The sequence below is a fragment of the Hemicordylus capensis genome, chromosome 1 (genome assembly GCF_027244095.1).
Source record: "Hemicordylus capensis ecotype Gifberg chromosome 1, rHemCap1.1.pri, whole genome shotgun sequence".
In the NCBI taxonomy this organism is placed as follows: domain Eukaryota; kingdom Metazoa; phylum Chordata; class Lepidosauria; order Squamata; family Cordylidae; genus Hemicordylus; species Hemicordylus capensis.
This window is the reverse complement of record NC_069657.1, coordinates 25801313-25815682: the sequence shown is the minus strand read 5'-3', so window position 1 is coordinate 25815682 and position 14370 is coordinate 25801313. Positions and strand designations below refer to the sequence as shown.

General features: G+C 44.6%; 1 protein-coding gene and 1 long non-coding RNA gene across 2 annotated transcripts in view; one reads left to right on the top strand and one right to left on the bottom strand.

Annotated features, from left to right (window-relative positions):
• Nucleotides 1–14370, top strand: part of EML1 (EMAP like 1) — a 212178-nt gene that overhangs the window by 9892 nt on the left and 187916 nt on the right. The window lies entirely within an intron of this gene.
• LOC128326283 (uncharacterized) overlaps nucleotides 1–14370 on the bottom strand; it is a 46008-nt gene that overhangs the window by 9343 nt on the left and 22295 nt on the right. The window contains exons 2-3 of the long non-coding RNA XR_008307929.1: nucleotides 6302–6408; nucleotides 4819–4945 (exon numbers count right to left, since the gene is read on the bottom strand). This is a non-coding gene — a long non-coding RNA (uncharacterized LOC128326283). The remainder of the gene's footprint in view (nucleotides 1–4818; nucleotides 4946–6301; nucleotides 6409–14370) is intronic.

Here is a 14370-nt window from a genome sequence, read left to right as displayed (position 1 = left end):
TTCTTTGAACCCATCCACTCAATTATAGCTACACCCCTGCTGACCTAATCAGCAGGAAAAGGCTATCTAGCGTTTTTCTCTAGAGTTACCAACCATCGTTTGTGCACTCACTCTTTATGGAAAGTCCAAACAATACCGATGTCGGCCCATCGCATTCCATGTTTTCTGTTTTACTCCCATATTTTTTCATTCACTTAAAGTAAATGACACATTGTACAAAGCTCATGGTGTTATAATCAAACATAGAATACAAAATACTAGAGGAAGCAAGTGTTCAGATTAAAACTGTAATTTTGGTGGTAATATGCATTTGTGGGGCATGCACACCTTTTGCACGGGGTGGGGCATCTTACAAAAATGGTGAAATGCACTCAGTGAGGGGAAAGTGTCCCCCAGAGCAACAAATAGGTTCAGCCACCCTGAGCAGTGTCTGGAGCTTAATGGTTAATCTGACTCGTAGAATGTTGGTGTCCAGACTGCAGAATTAGGGTTGTGTGTGTTGGACTTTTGGTGTGGAATTTTCGGGGCCTGTTATACTGAGTAATTTGTATATGTTTAAACAGATGTGGTTACACATAAACTCTTCCCTACAAATAGCTTGTCATCTGTCTACATTGTAACTTCAAATATTAGCATAACATTCTCTTTGCAATATATTTTATATGCCTGATTAAAAATCCCAAGAATCTAAGTTTGCAGTTAAGTAAGCAACCACTATCGTTTCTGTGCTACTTGCAGCCTATGCAGGAACTCAGTATGAACAGCTGCATAATTGTTCTTGTCAAATGGGGTGGGAGGGGATGGAAGGCAGGGAAGGAGGAGGACTGCTGTCTGTGACCTCCTCTTGAGTGTCTGTAGCGAGACGTAAATTGGCCAATATTTCTTTTCTGCAAGAAACCTTAATTATATACAGTGCCTAAGATCTTAGCAGGCAACTTCTCTAGCTGAAAACACGAACTTGTCCTCCTCCACCCTGAATAGAAAATTAAATGTGCTGGAGATGAGAAGACAAGAATATAAATGGAACGGGGGCAGAAGTGTCCCCTGGGACACAAAAGAAGCACAGTCAGAAGAAAGGGCACTAGCAAAATATGGGTTGATTACTAGATGTACAATATAAAATGTTTTGTACATCTTTTTAAAAAAAAGTATCATTTAGATCAGGGATTCTCAACCTTGGGTCCCCAGATGTTCTTGGACTTCATCTCCCATAATCCCCAGCCCCAGTGACCTTTGTTTGGGGATTATGGGAGTTGAAGTCCTACAACATCTGGGCACCCAAGGTTGAGAACCCCTGATTTAGATAATCATATACATATGGTGAATCAAAGCAGTTAGCAGTGATATGAGATAATACCATATATATTGGCTGACATGACGGGCAGTGGTCCGTTGATGCAGTCACAGCTGCCTCAAGGCAGGGAGCTTTCAGAGTAACTGCCATGCAGGCTTGATGTGCAGGACAGCGCAGGGAGGAAAATCGGGAAGCTGACATATTTCTTGCAGCAAACAGGGCTTTTACAGGGAGTGGAGATTGCCTCCTGATCTCCCTCTCTGCAAGTTGCCCTGCCCTGCAACTTCTCTGAAGGCTCCCTTCCTTGAGGCAGCTCTGACGGCAACGACGGATCACTGCCGTCACATTAGCCATTGAGAACAACATATCATCATCATCATCTGAAATGCAAGGGTCTTCAAACTAATTCAAAAATGCAGTATCCCAGCTAACCTGCAAGGGTCCAAAAGGGTCAGACCCCCTAAGTGGTCAGTTTTCTGGTCTGTGGGGGTTAGAGGTTGTCAGTCTGAGGGGCCAGAGGCAAGTGGCTCAGAGCAGGCATGAGTTAAGTTCCAGAGACAGCAGGCAGAGAGGCTACAGGCGGATGACACAGTCTAGCTCCAAATGCAGCAAGCATCGTTCTGAAGTGGAGGAGGCCAGTGACATAATTCAGTACAGGCCAGTTGGTGGTTAGGTTCTGAAAGGCAGCAGTAGAGGAGCAGGGCTGGGAAACCAGCAGTTATGTAAGCCAGCTGAGTCCCTGTTGGGCCCCTAGATCTCCTGATCTGGCTGGGCAAAAAAAGATCAGTATATCTTCTGCCTCCCAGCCAGTGTTCCCTCTAACAGGGATCCTCAGATGATGACTACAACTCCCAGCATCCCCAGCGGCAATGGCCTTTGACTGAGGATTCTGGGAGCTGAAGTCCACAACATTTAACACCTGTTAGAGGGAACACTGCTTCCAGCCATTACTTGGGTGGTAATGCAGAGCAGCAAGGATTAAGCCAGCATTTCTATCTTCCCATGAGCTTCCGCTGTGGTGCAGAGGGTAGGGTGCCTGAGCCCTGCTGCCAGATTGCACAGTCATTGCCTGCTGACCCCATACATAACTCCCAAAAGGCATAGTGTAGAACTGGGGATGGGGCTACAGCTCACAGACAGAGCATCTGCTTTGCATGCACAAGGTCCCTGGTTCAATCCCTGGCATCTCCAGATAGGACAGGGAAAGACTCCTGTCTGAAACTATCTGAGTTGCTGCCAGACAGTGTAGACCATGCTGACCTAGATGAGTCAAGGGTCTGATGTTTTATACAACAGCTTCTTGTATAGAATTCCAGATTCCCACAATATAGTTCCAAATATAATTTTGGTTCTTCCCTCCCCAACAAACAAAAGGCCAAAGAGTTCATGCTTTCAAAGGCTCTGCCTCCAAGGACTTCTCAGCAAAATTCATCAACCAATATTGCGATTCAGATCTGTAGATACTACCTGAGATCCTTGTAACTAGAGACAGAAACATGGGAAGCTGCAATACACCGAGTCAGACCAAGAGAGAGGCACCTGACTGGATGGGCGCCGGTTGGCTGCTGTTCACCGGACTCATGGCAGCGAGGCGAGGCGGTGGGGCGGCGGCGGCGGGCCTGGCCGCGGTGGGGAGGCGGCGGCAGCGGGCCCGGTGGTGGTGGGGAGCAAGGAGGCCGCAGCAAGGAGGCAGCAGCGGGCCCAGCCGCCAGGGTGAGGAGGTTGTGGCAGAAGGGGAGGGTACAGGCCGGCTTGAAAGCCGGCTAGAAACCGGGTGGGGGGGGCAGGCTGGGCGGGCGTCAGAGATGCCTAGGGGGAAAGGGCGCAGATGTTCTGCGCCAGGTCTGCTAGTAGTTGTTTAAATCCTCTGGGTCAAGACTGGATTTCTTTAGGAGTGGATGCCGTGGAACATGGAAGTGGTGGAAGCAAGTGTTTACCCTATATACACACCTCATTGTGGCAGATAAAGCGAAGAAAATGAAAGTAGAATTGTTTTACTAATTGGTGGGGGGCAGGGAAAGGGCCAGGAAGTCAGTGCATCACTCTTTCCAGGAGTCCCTGGAACACTAAAACTACTAGAAGTGTTTGATGCCTATTGTGACACACAGAGAAATGAGTCTGAGAAGAGATATCAGATTTTTACACTGTATCAGGAAAAAGAGGAAGGGATTGATGCCTATATCACAGCATTTAAAAAGCTGGTGTCCATATGCAATTTTGGAGACATCAGAAACTCTCTGATCAAGGACAGAATTGTCTGTGGCACCCCTCTCCTTCCCAGCCAGTGTTTCATGGAAATGCTGGCTGGCTCAGGGCTTTTCCCCCTGCCTCAGTCAGTCAGTCAGTCACTCTTAGTGAAGCAGAGAGGCAAAAAACCAAGCCTGGGAAGGATTCCTAGTGACCACTCCCCCTGGGTCCACATCAGATGCAGGGGGCATGGTCAGTGCCTGGATGCCCTGCTCAGTGCCCAGTTGGTTCGTTGAATTGCTGACTGGGAGCTCTTCTCTCTGGGAGGCAGAGAAAGGAGCTCTTGGTCAGCGATTCAATGAATTGCTTGCTGAGGAGGGGAAACTTTGCAGTGGGGCTGAATAGTGTTGTCCTGGCACAGACCACATCCCCTGCATCTGATGTGGATACAGGGGGCATGGCTTGGGCGTACGCACGCTAACCCACATGCAGTAATCAATGCAGAAGGGAGCCACTGGCAGGACCTTGGCCCATGGCCGCCAGCTCCATACATGCCTGCTGCAGATAATGCACGATTAGGCACTTTATGGGTAGTCAGTGAGAAGAAAGCAGGGTGAGTGTAATGCGATCGTAGTAGCATGAAACAAACCAGTATGCAAACATGCTGCAGCATTCTGAATAAGCTGCAAGCAAAGGAGAAATGCTTTCCTGTGGGGCATAACTGAAGCCTCACTGTCTCCAGGAAATGAGGAACGATTACAAGGTCAGTCTGAGACAGACATGGGCATAGCTTACCCTTTTAACCCCATGTCATTGGCTCTATCGAAAGCGGATTGCATTTTCTTTGTTGCTGCAGCTTCTGTGATTTTCATTCTGTTTGATTTTATCTTACTAAATATATACTTGTTTAAAACTGTATGTCATCCTGAGAGTCCAGTTACTGGAGAATGGCTTAAAATATAAAACTACAACAGATACATAAATATTTTCTGGAACTCCCATAGTGTTATACCAGTACTTGGACCTTAGTGATGCATGTGGGTGAACTGTTTTGCTCATGCTCTTCCATGCTCTTTCCAGTATATCATCTCCATTCCATTCCATTCCATTCCATTCTGCTTTCACCACTGTTTGACTCAGAAGTAATGATGAAGTTAGCTAGCAGATCCCAAGTATGCCACAACAGTACAATAGACGCCTTCCCTATGACTTGGGTGGTAGGTACTATGGCAGGCCTTGGCAAATCCCAGGTGCCAGGGAGCCATGGAACACAGAAATTTAACCTTAGTGCCTAGACTAGGATATTCAGAGGTAGAGTGGTTTAATTAAAAATTTACCTGTCTCAAAGCTATTGAACCCAACCCGTCCAAGCTTCATGCAGGGCAGATACCCTTGTCACCTGACCGCAGTTGCACTGCTGGAGCTGTTCTCAATATTAAAGTTGAGGGGGAACAGTCCTCAGATCTAAAAAATTAGATAATGGTACACCGTTTAGGTTAGCAGGTGTGTGTAAGGTGACATAGAAAGAGGCTTTATACTAGGTTTGTCCCCACAACCTGAAACTGGCTTGGAGGAATTCACTACCACAAGATGTGGTGTCAGCCAACACCCTGGATGGCTTTAAGAAGGGCTTAGATAAATTCATGGAGGGCAAGTCTATCAATGGCTACTGGTTTGGTGGCTATAGGCCACCTCCAGCCTCAGAGGCAAGTTGCCTCTCAATATTAGTTGCAGGGGAGCAACAGCAGGAGAGAGGGCATGCCTTCACCTCTTGCTTTTGTGCGCTTCCCAGAGGCATCTGGTGGACTGCTGTGTAAAACAGGATGCTGGGCTAAATAGGCCTTGGGCCGATCCAGCAGGGCTGTTCTTATGTTCTTATCAGCGCCCTGTCAGGCTAGGAGAGCTATGTACACGCTCAACAGGCAGTGGTGTGGATTCAAAAAGCAAGGTAGGAGAAGGGAAGAGTGATCATGTGGGAGATGGGTAGGACGGGCATGGCCAACCCCCATTCCGTCCCCAGCATTTCACCAAGGGAGCATGACAAGCCGTCCTATCCAGCTCCCACCTTCCACATGAGCAGCCTCCCCTCCTCCTACCTTGCTTTTTGAGTTCACACGGCTGCTGATTGGGCACTCTCCTACTCTGGCTGGGTGTTCCCTGTTCTACATTGTGTGAGCAAGCCCATTGGGTCAGACCACTGGTCTGTCAACATTGCTCCATCTACTGGCAGCAACTGCCCAGTATTTCAGACAGGTATTTCCCATTCCTGCCTGTAGATAACAGGGGTTGAACCTGGGGCCTTCTGTATGTAAAATACATTCCCTTCCACTGAGCTACAGTCTCTCCCTGGACTAGAAAGCCCCCTTCTCTCACACACCACCCTTTTAAAAGTAAGAACACAAAACCTTTCAGCATTCATAGATTCCTTACATGCCAGCAGAAAAGTTCTGTGGCTCTTCAGAGTTTCTATCTATCTATCTATCTATCTACCTATCTATCTATCATATTTCTTTACTGCCTGATATGTAAATCTTTAGGCAGTGCACAAATCCCAACATTAAAATCACAGCTTAGAATACCTAGAACATGATTAAAACAATATAAAACAAATTATTAAAATTCTAACTAAAAGCTTGTGAGAACAGGAAAGTCTTGAGAGTCTTTATGTCGACATGAGCTGGTTCTTAAAAGGAGAGCGGATTTGCCTCGCAGATCTGTCTGTGAAATCCAAATGGTCTATGGGTAAGGATAATTTTAAAATTCCTTGCGCTCATTTTCCAAGACACCTGTGACACTACTTGTTAAGTGAAAAAGACATACCAATCTCTTGCAAGACTGTGGCTGCTGTAGCTTCCTTTCCCAGTAGCAATTATATTGACATACTTGCACTATCCATTAGCTGTAAGTACATAGATGTTCCGTCATCCCTACATGTAGATAAAAGCAAAACACATCAATTATTTAAGTGCTCTCCCTGGCGTGTATTATTTTTCTTTTGTAAAGCAGTGGCATTCAATCCCTACAGGGCCAAGCTGCCTTTCATGCACTCAGCATTTTGATTAGAAATGTGCTCAGAGTAATTGTTCTGATTCTTATTACAGACCTTTTGACTGTAGGAGAAATCTGCAAAGTTGAGGAAAGGGTCTTAAAATTGTCCCCCCCCCCTTTCCCCCCTGCCAGGAAAGTAAATGAAGACGTGAGCCTTTCAGTGGTAAATTGCTGAATATTTGTGATTAATGCCTTTCCTTGGTGAAAGCTTTTCTTGGAAAACCTAGCTACTAGGGCTGCTCCACTGATTAAAGATTTTTTTAATTAATTCATAATTGGATTAAGCAATTGATTAAATATAAATACATTTCAAGGTATCTCATTCTCTTCTCCTGCCTTCCTGCTTTTTAAATTTCCCTCTGTGTCTATGTCTGTCTGTCTGTCTGTCTCATTTTTTATGGATAAATGAACATTTCATTCTTAAACAATATGAAAACTATTTTATGGAGTCTGATATGAATAAACACTTAGTGCACACTATTGTCCGAGCAGCCTAAAGATTTAGGCATAAATTTGTCTTGCAAAACATGCTGCATTGTGTTGGGGAGCCTTTTACCACAAGCTGCAATACTTGCTTTTTTGTATTGTGTTGTTTATCTCCTAATCATCAAGACACTGGCCTGGTTCACACAGCCATTTTAATCTAGATTAATTTGGGTTACCAACATTAGTGTGATTGTGAACCCACAACAAGGTGGTTTATGACCTGAGATGAATCTGAGATTCCCAACATGCGAATTCACACAATCATGCTAATGTCAGTAACCCACATTAAACCTAGATTTTAATGACTCTGTTGAACAGGCTACTGATGAAGAAATTGATGTTCTTTTATTTATAACTTTTAATTTGAAACTTTTAAATTGTGGTTTTAGCCTGGTCTTTTAACTTTTTAAATGTATTTATTTATCATATTTATATATGTGTATCTCTAGGCAAAGCACACGTTTTATTGATTTTTTAATTGTTCTATATTGTATCTATTTTATTAATGCTGTAAGCTTCTTGGTTCAGTTTTCTCTTCTTTCTGACCCCAGTCCTGATATCATGTGTTGTTTGGCTTCTAATCATCAAGACACTGAAGAAATAGGTGTTCTTTATTGTAAGTCTCTTAACAAACTGGAACTGCTTTTCCTTACACTGTTTATCCTGCTCTTACTGACCACATTCTCAGTCCTCCAGAGAGAGGCTTTGTTCTTAAAGCAACCATCTCACTGGGTAGTAACCTGATGATGTTTTCTTCCCATATTTGCAACAACTAATGGTTTCTAGTAAATAAAACTTGAGAAATAATAATAAACATCTGTGTAGTGTGATTAAGTGTGCAAAGTGTGTAACCCTGTATCAGGTGAGCATTAGAATCCCCATGTTGCAGATGAGGGCTGAGGATGTATCTTGCCAAAGGTCATCTGAGTTCATGGTACAGGCAAGAAATGTAGCTCAGTTTCTTAGCTGCTGTATTACACCAGATTTCAGTGTGCAGTTGATGGGGAAGGGATGGGAGATTTTTGGATAAGGCTAATTGGGGGAGGAGAATAGGGTGGATGCTATAAGAAGAAGAGTGAATTTTGCTGCTGCTGACTTGGAAAAGATTTTAAACCTTAAATATGCTCATCACTGAAACCTCAGTATGGATCCTTTTCTGAGCATTTTGAAGAAATTAAGTAGCTTCCTTCTATGCTCAGGCGATATGTGCGGCAAAGAAGCGATTATTTTCCTCCTGTATCGCCTCCACAAGTTCACATCCCGTGAAGTTGTTCAGGGTCGTGAAGGGGCTAATGTGCGCCCCTTCTCCCTTGAATCAGTACTTAGAACCAACAATTACGCACTGGAATGTTTTTAATGACTTCTTTGTGGACAAAATCTTTCATATCCGGACCGACTTGGATTCAAACTCCACAAATGTTACAGAGTCTGATGCCAAGGTGTCTAGCAGCTCCTGTTATGTGATGACCCTGGATTAGTTTCAGTTTATGACTCCTGATGATGTGGACAAGTTGCTTGGAATGGTGTGGCCTACCAACTGTCCTCTTGATCCTTGTCCAACATGGCTTATACTATCTGGCCGGGAGGCTATTGTAGAGGGCCTGGTAGAGATTATAAATGCTTCTCTGAGGGTGGGCAGGATGCCTCCTTGTCTTAAGGAGGCATCATTAGACTGCTCTTGAAGAAGCCTGCATTGGATCCCTCAGAGTTAAATATCTACAGGCCTGTCTCCAACCTTCCATGGTTGGGCAAGGTGATTGAGAAGGTGGTGGCTTCCCAGTTCCAGGCGGTCTTGGAGGAAACTGATTATCTAGATGCATTTCAAACTGGCTCCCGGGCAGGCTATTGGGTGGAAGCTGCCTTGGTCGGCCTGATGGATGATCTCCAATTGGGAATTGACAAAGGAAGTGTGACTCTATTGGTCCTTTTGGATCTCTCGGCAGCTTTCAATACTGTTGACCATAGTATCCTCCTGGAACATTTGAAGGGATTGGGGATGGAAGGCCCTGCTTTGAAGTGGTTCCGCTCCTACCTCACTGGCAGATTCCAGATGGTGTCTCCTGGAGACTGTTGTTTATCCAAATCTGAACTTTCGTATGGTGTCTCTCAGGGCTCCATATTGTCTCCGATGTTTTTTAACATCTACATGAAACTGCTGGGAGAGATCATCAGGAAATTTGGTGCAGGGTGTTATCAATATGCTGATGACACCCAGATCTATTTCTCCATGTCAACATCATCAGGAGAAGGCATAACCTCCCTAAACGCCTGCCTGGAGGCAGTAATGGGCAGATGAGGGATAACAAACTGAGGCTGAATCCAGATAAGACAGAGGTACTTATTGTGCGGGTTTGAAACTCAGGAGATGATTTTGATCTGCTGGTTCTGGATGGGGCCACACTCCCCCGGAAGGAACAGGTGTGCAGTCTGTGGATACTTCTGGATCCGAACCTCTCCCTGGTGTCCCAGGTTGAGGTGGTGGCCAGAGGTGCTTTTTATCAGCTCCAACTGATACGCCAGCTGTGTCTGTTTCTTGAGATGAACAACCTCAAAACAGTGGTACATCTGCTGGTAACCTCTAGGCTGGATTACGGCAATGCAATCTATGTGGGGCTGCCTTTGTACATAGTCCGGAAACTGCAGTTGGTTCAGAACATGGCAGCCGGGTTGGTCTCTGGGTCATCTAGGAGAGCCCATTTTACTTCTGTGTTGAAAGAATTGCACTGGTTGCTTATACGTTTCCGGACAAATTACAAGGTGCTGGTTATTACCTATAAAGCCCTAAACAGCGTACGCCCTTGGTATTTAAGAGAACGTCTTCTTCACCATGAGCCCCACCGCCTGCTAAGATAATCTGGAGAGGTTCGCTTGCAGCTGCCACCAACTCATCTGGTGGCTACTTGGGAACGGGCCTTCTCCATTGCTGCCCCTGGACTTTGGGATGCGCCCACTGTTGAAATAAGAGCCTCCTCATCTCTGGCAACTTTTAAAAAGGCACTGAAGACACATTTATTCACCTAGGCTTTTAATTCGATGTATAGTTTTAAATAATTTTAATAATGGGTTTTAAATATTTCTTAATCTTTTAAATGATTTTAATTGTTAATTGGTTTAATGTTTTAAATGATTTTAATTGTAAACAGCCCAGAGATGCAAGTTTTGAGTGGTATAGAAATATTTTTAAAAATAAAAGAATTAATAAACTGAAGCAAGCACATTGTTGGAAGAAAATTTCGTATTTGATACCTTTCCCCTTTTTATTGTAACTTCCAAAATGACTTTTGAAGTCTTCCCCCTCTTGTTTTTTTTAATCACAGCTGCACTGATTATATTTTGCCAGCGCCAGTTAAAATGTGCTTGAACCCAGTGAAGCCACTATAGCTTTTCTTGATGCTAAAGCTGTAGCCCTTTTTCTTTTAAGACTACTGTTGTGAGTACCACCACTCCCACTAGGGCCAGGCACTGTAGGTGGGCATGGCTGGTTTGCTCCCCAGTGATTCCTGCACAAAAAGGGAATTATCCAGTTGCTGTGGCCTCCTGATCTTTACTCTGCACCCAGTAACGGCCAGTGAGGGCAGCATCGGGGGGCGACGAGGAAAAGGATAAATAAGCAGGTGCTTACCAGCACCTAGAAGATGCCGTGCTCTGCCCACAATCCCACGGGGGGGGGGGAACGGCGCTCCACATGGCATCCGATGGGGCGGCGGTGTGACCCTGGTCTCTGCACGTGCGCGGAGGTTCCACATCCATGCAGAGGCTAGGGCCATGCCGCTACCTCACCGGATGTCAGGCAGAGTGCTGCCCTGCATGGGATTGTGGGTGGAGTACGGCCGCTTGAAGATGCTGCATAAATGCTGGTAAGCACCAGCTTATTAATCCTTAAAGGTGCCTCTCGCCATCCCCCAGCACTGCTGCTACTGTCTCTCCTCACTGCTTGGTGGCCCATGCAGAAGTGCACTTAGGTAGGTAAGTACATTTATTACAGTCCTTAGACCAGCTTAACATTTAAAATAATACATGAGTACCCAGAATGTTGGGGGCAATATGCTAAATCATTGTAAACCGCTTAGAGAGCTCCAGCTATAGAGCGGTATATAAATGTAAGTGCTATTGCTATTGCTATTGCTATGTATAATTTACAAAATATTCAAATTGCTAAGACAAGCTCTACGAAGTTTGGATGCAACAAAACAAAACTTGGCCACATTTATAGAAGTAACAGATTGAACATCTGACAGCAAAAAATCCAAGTAAAATTGATCCATATGGCCAGGATGATTCTTTAAGAGAGGAGCAATAAACTTAATATGAGCATCCCTATAAAACTGACAATACAGAATAACATGAACAACTGACTCTATATCCCCTGAGCCACAAGGGCAACAGCACAATGCATATGTAACTTGTTTATATTTCCCGTCTAGGCGTGCAGAGGGAAGGGCATTCAAATGAGCAAGGGTCAATGCTCTCCTAAACTTAGGTAAAAACATATGATCTAAATATTGAGCCGGTTTGTGGCTGAGGTTTTGAGAGCCTATGTAGATTCCCCTTGGTAGTCGAGCACACTCCTCCTGCAGAGCTATGTCCAATAGTCGTTGCCTAACAAAACATATTGCCTGATCTAAACCCCTCCCAAAAAGGTTTTCTTGAGACTTAGGTAATTGTAGAGACTAGACCTAAAGGCCTTTGAAGCCTGCCCTCCCCCTGCTGCAGATTAAGCATCATCCCCCACCCCTACACACGCGCGCACACACACACACACACACAATTTAAAAAACATGGGTTCTTGAGGGCATAAACAGCAACTGAACTCACAAGAATGTAGGAATATAAAACAGGTCTATTTATGCAAATATATATGCATTAGCAGAAACATTTTAATGTGCAACTTAACATATTCCCACCCCCCGTATTTCTTTCCCCACTCCTCACGTTGTCTCTGAAACAGAGGTCATGCTCGGCTGTCCGGCCAAGGTCACAGTCATGTTTGGCCGCTAGGCGCAGTGTGGCACGTGGCGTGGCAACCACACCAGCTTGGACAGACTAAACAGCGTTTGGGGGCGTGGAGGCCAGGGGCTTCCACCCAGAAGTCCAGGGGTAAGAACGTCTCTGGGCCCATGTGTCTTTAGAAGGACTGGCTGCCATATAGGACCCCATCTGCACTTCTGGGGCTGGTCTAGGTAGGGGAGGGCCAGACACTGTAGCTCTGGACCAAGTACCACCTGCTATACTGTGAAGTACAACCAGTGGTACTTCTACCACTGGTTGAAAAGCACTGGATAAAAGCCACTAAAGTTTGCATCCCTACTGATTTTATGAAAATAATTCTGTGTTGTACCAAGATCCCTTATTGCAGAGCTTGTTGAACTACAGCTCCCATTATCCCTAGCCAAAGGTCATGGTGGCTGGGGATGATAGAAGTTGTAGTTCAACAACATCTGGTGACCCAAAACATAGGAATGGGGCTGCTGGATCAGGCCCAGGGTCTATTGAGTCCAACCTCCTCTTTCCCACAGTGGCCCACCAGATACCTCTGGAAAAAGCAGATGATGAAGACATAACCCCTTTCCTGTTGTTGCTCCCCTGTAACTGGTATTCAGAAGCATCCTGCCTCTGAGCCTAGAAATAGCCTACAACAAAAAACTAGTAGCTAGCCATTATTGGCCTGTCCTCCATGAATTTGTCTGAGCCCCTTTTAAAGCCATCCAACATGGAAACCATCACCACATCCAGTGGCAGAGGATTCCGTAGATTAATTATGTGAAAAATTGTGTGAAAAAGTTTTTTCTTTTGTCGGCTCCAAGTTTGAGAACACCTACTTTATTGAAGGGCTGTGACCAGCCTAATTCCCATTTTAAAATTGATTTCCTCAAAGATCCTACAGTGTTCCAAGGATGTTAATGCCTATTTCATTCAGAGCAACCAGAGCCTTTACAAACCAGATGTTTCAGACATCGGATTTCTAAAGGTGACATTTCTACCTGTAGATCAATTCCTCAATCCAGTGGGTATTAAACCACTACCCAATACTAAAAACACCCATCAAAACATGAAGGTGCTGGTCACATCAACCCATTAGGCTAAAAATAAGATTACAGGATCTGCGTCTTTCCCCAGCTCAGTTGCCCAGTAAATTCTAGGAGTGCAGATGAGTTGATGAATACCAGTGTTAAATATGTTTATCCACTGAGATAGGAACATAGGAAGCTGCCATATACTGAGTCAGATCATTGGTCTATCTAGCTCAGTATCATCTTCACAGACTGGCAGCAGCTTCTCCAAGATTGCAAGCAGGAATCTCTCTCAGCCCTGTCTTGGAGAAGCCAGAGAGGGAACTTGGAACCTTCTGCTTTTCCCAGGGTGACTAATATTTTACTGTGCTCACATTTCTAGTCTCTCATTTCAAATGCAACCAGGGTGGACCCTGCTTATCTAAAGGGACAAGTCATGCTTGCTGCCACAAGACCAGCTCTCCTCTGGTGTAACAGCAGAGATGATTGACAGTGGCACAGAACAGCCTTTCCAAACAGCCATATTTTCTGTAGTGCAACCTAGTATATCTGTATCTCCCACTGGCTGGAAATGCTGTCACTAGGGTCAGGAGAGGACATGGACAACCCAGGCTCAAGTTTCTGAAGACCTAAGTCTTGCAAAGTCCTAGATAATAAAGCAAGTGCAAACAGGTAATAGATCTGTTGAGTAAAGGAGTATAAGTGTTCTGTGAATAAAGCAGGTGCTATGTCCCCACTCAGTGGCGTAACGAGCTCTGAAGGGGTCTGTGTGCAAGAATTGAACATGGGCTCCATCAAAATAATTTCCCCAAAGGGATCAATGGGAAAATAAAAAAGATTAATATCTCATGAATGGCTAGGCAGAAAGCTGTAAAATTTTACATGGTATTAAACACTGAATGGTACCTCATGATGATAACATTAAGTGTGCGTGCTTTCAAGGATATTGCTTCACTTGTTGATTTTTAATGATTTTTTTCCTTTAAAGATTTCTAAAACTGTTTTAAAGTGTTATAACTGCTTTGTTTCATGGCAAAAAATTACAAAAAGTTCTGTAACTTAATCCCCCACTCTATCCATCATTCAAGCCTCATTTGGAGGAAACAACTCCTTGCCTTCATATAAAGGAAGTAATAACCCAATTTTTTGTATCCCATGTTGAAACTCCAGAATGGCTGGGCACAAAGTTCTCAACACTGATATGGTAGTAGCATTTGATGCTAGCATTCAGTGTGTCAATGTTCAAGGAGATCAGCCCACCTGTTGATTATAAGAAATTTTAAAATAAAGATTTTAATTAAAAAATCAATGGGTGGGCTGATCTCCTTGAACATCCATGTATTT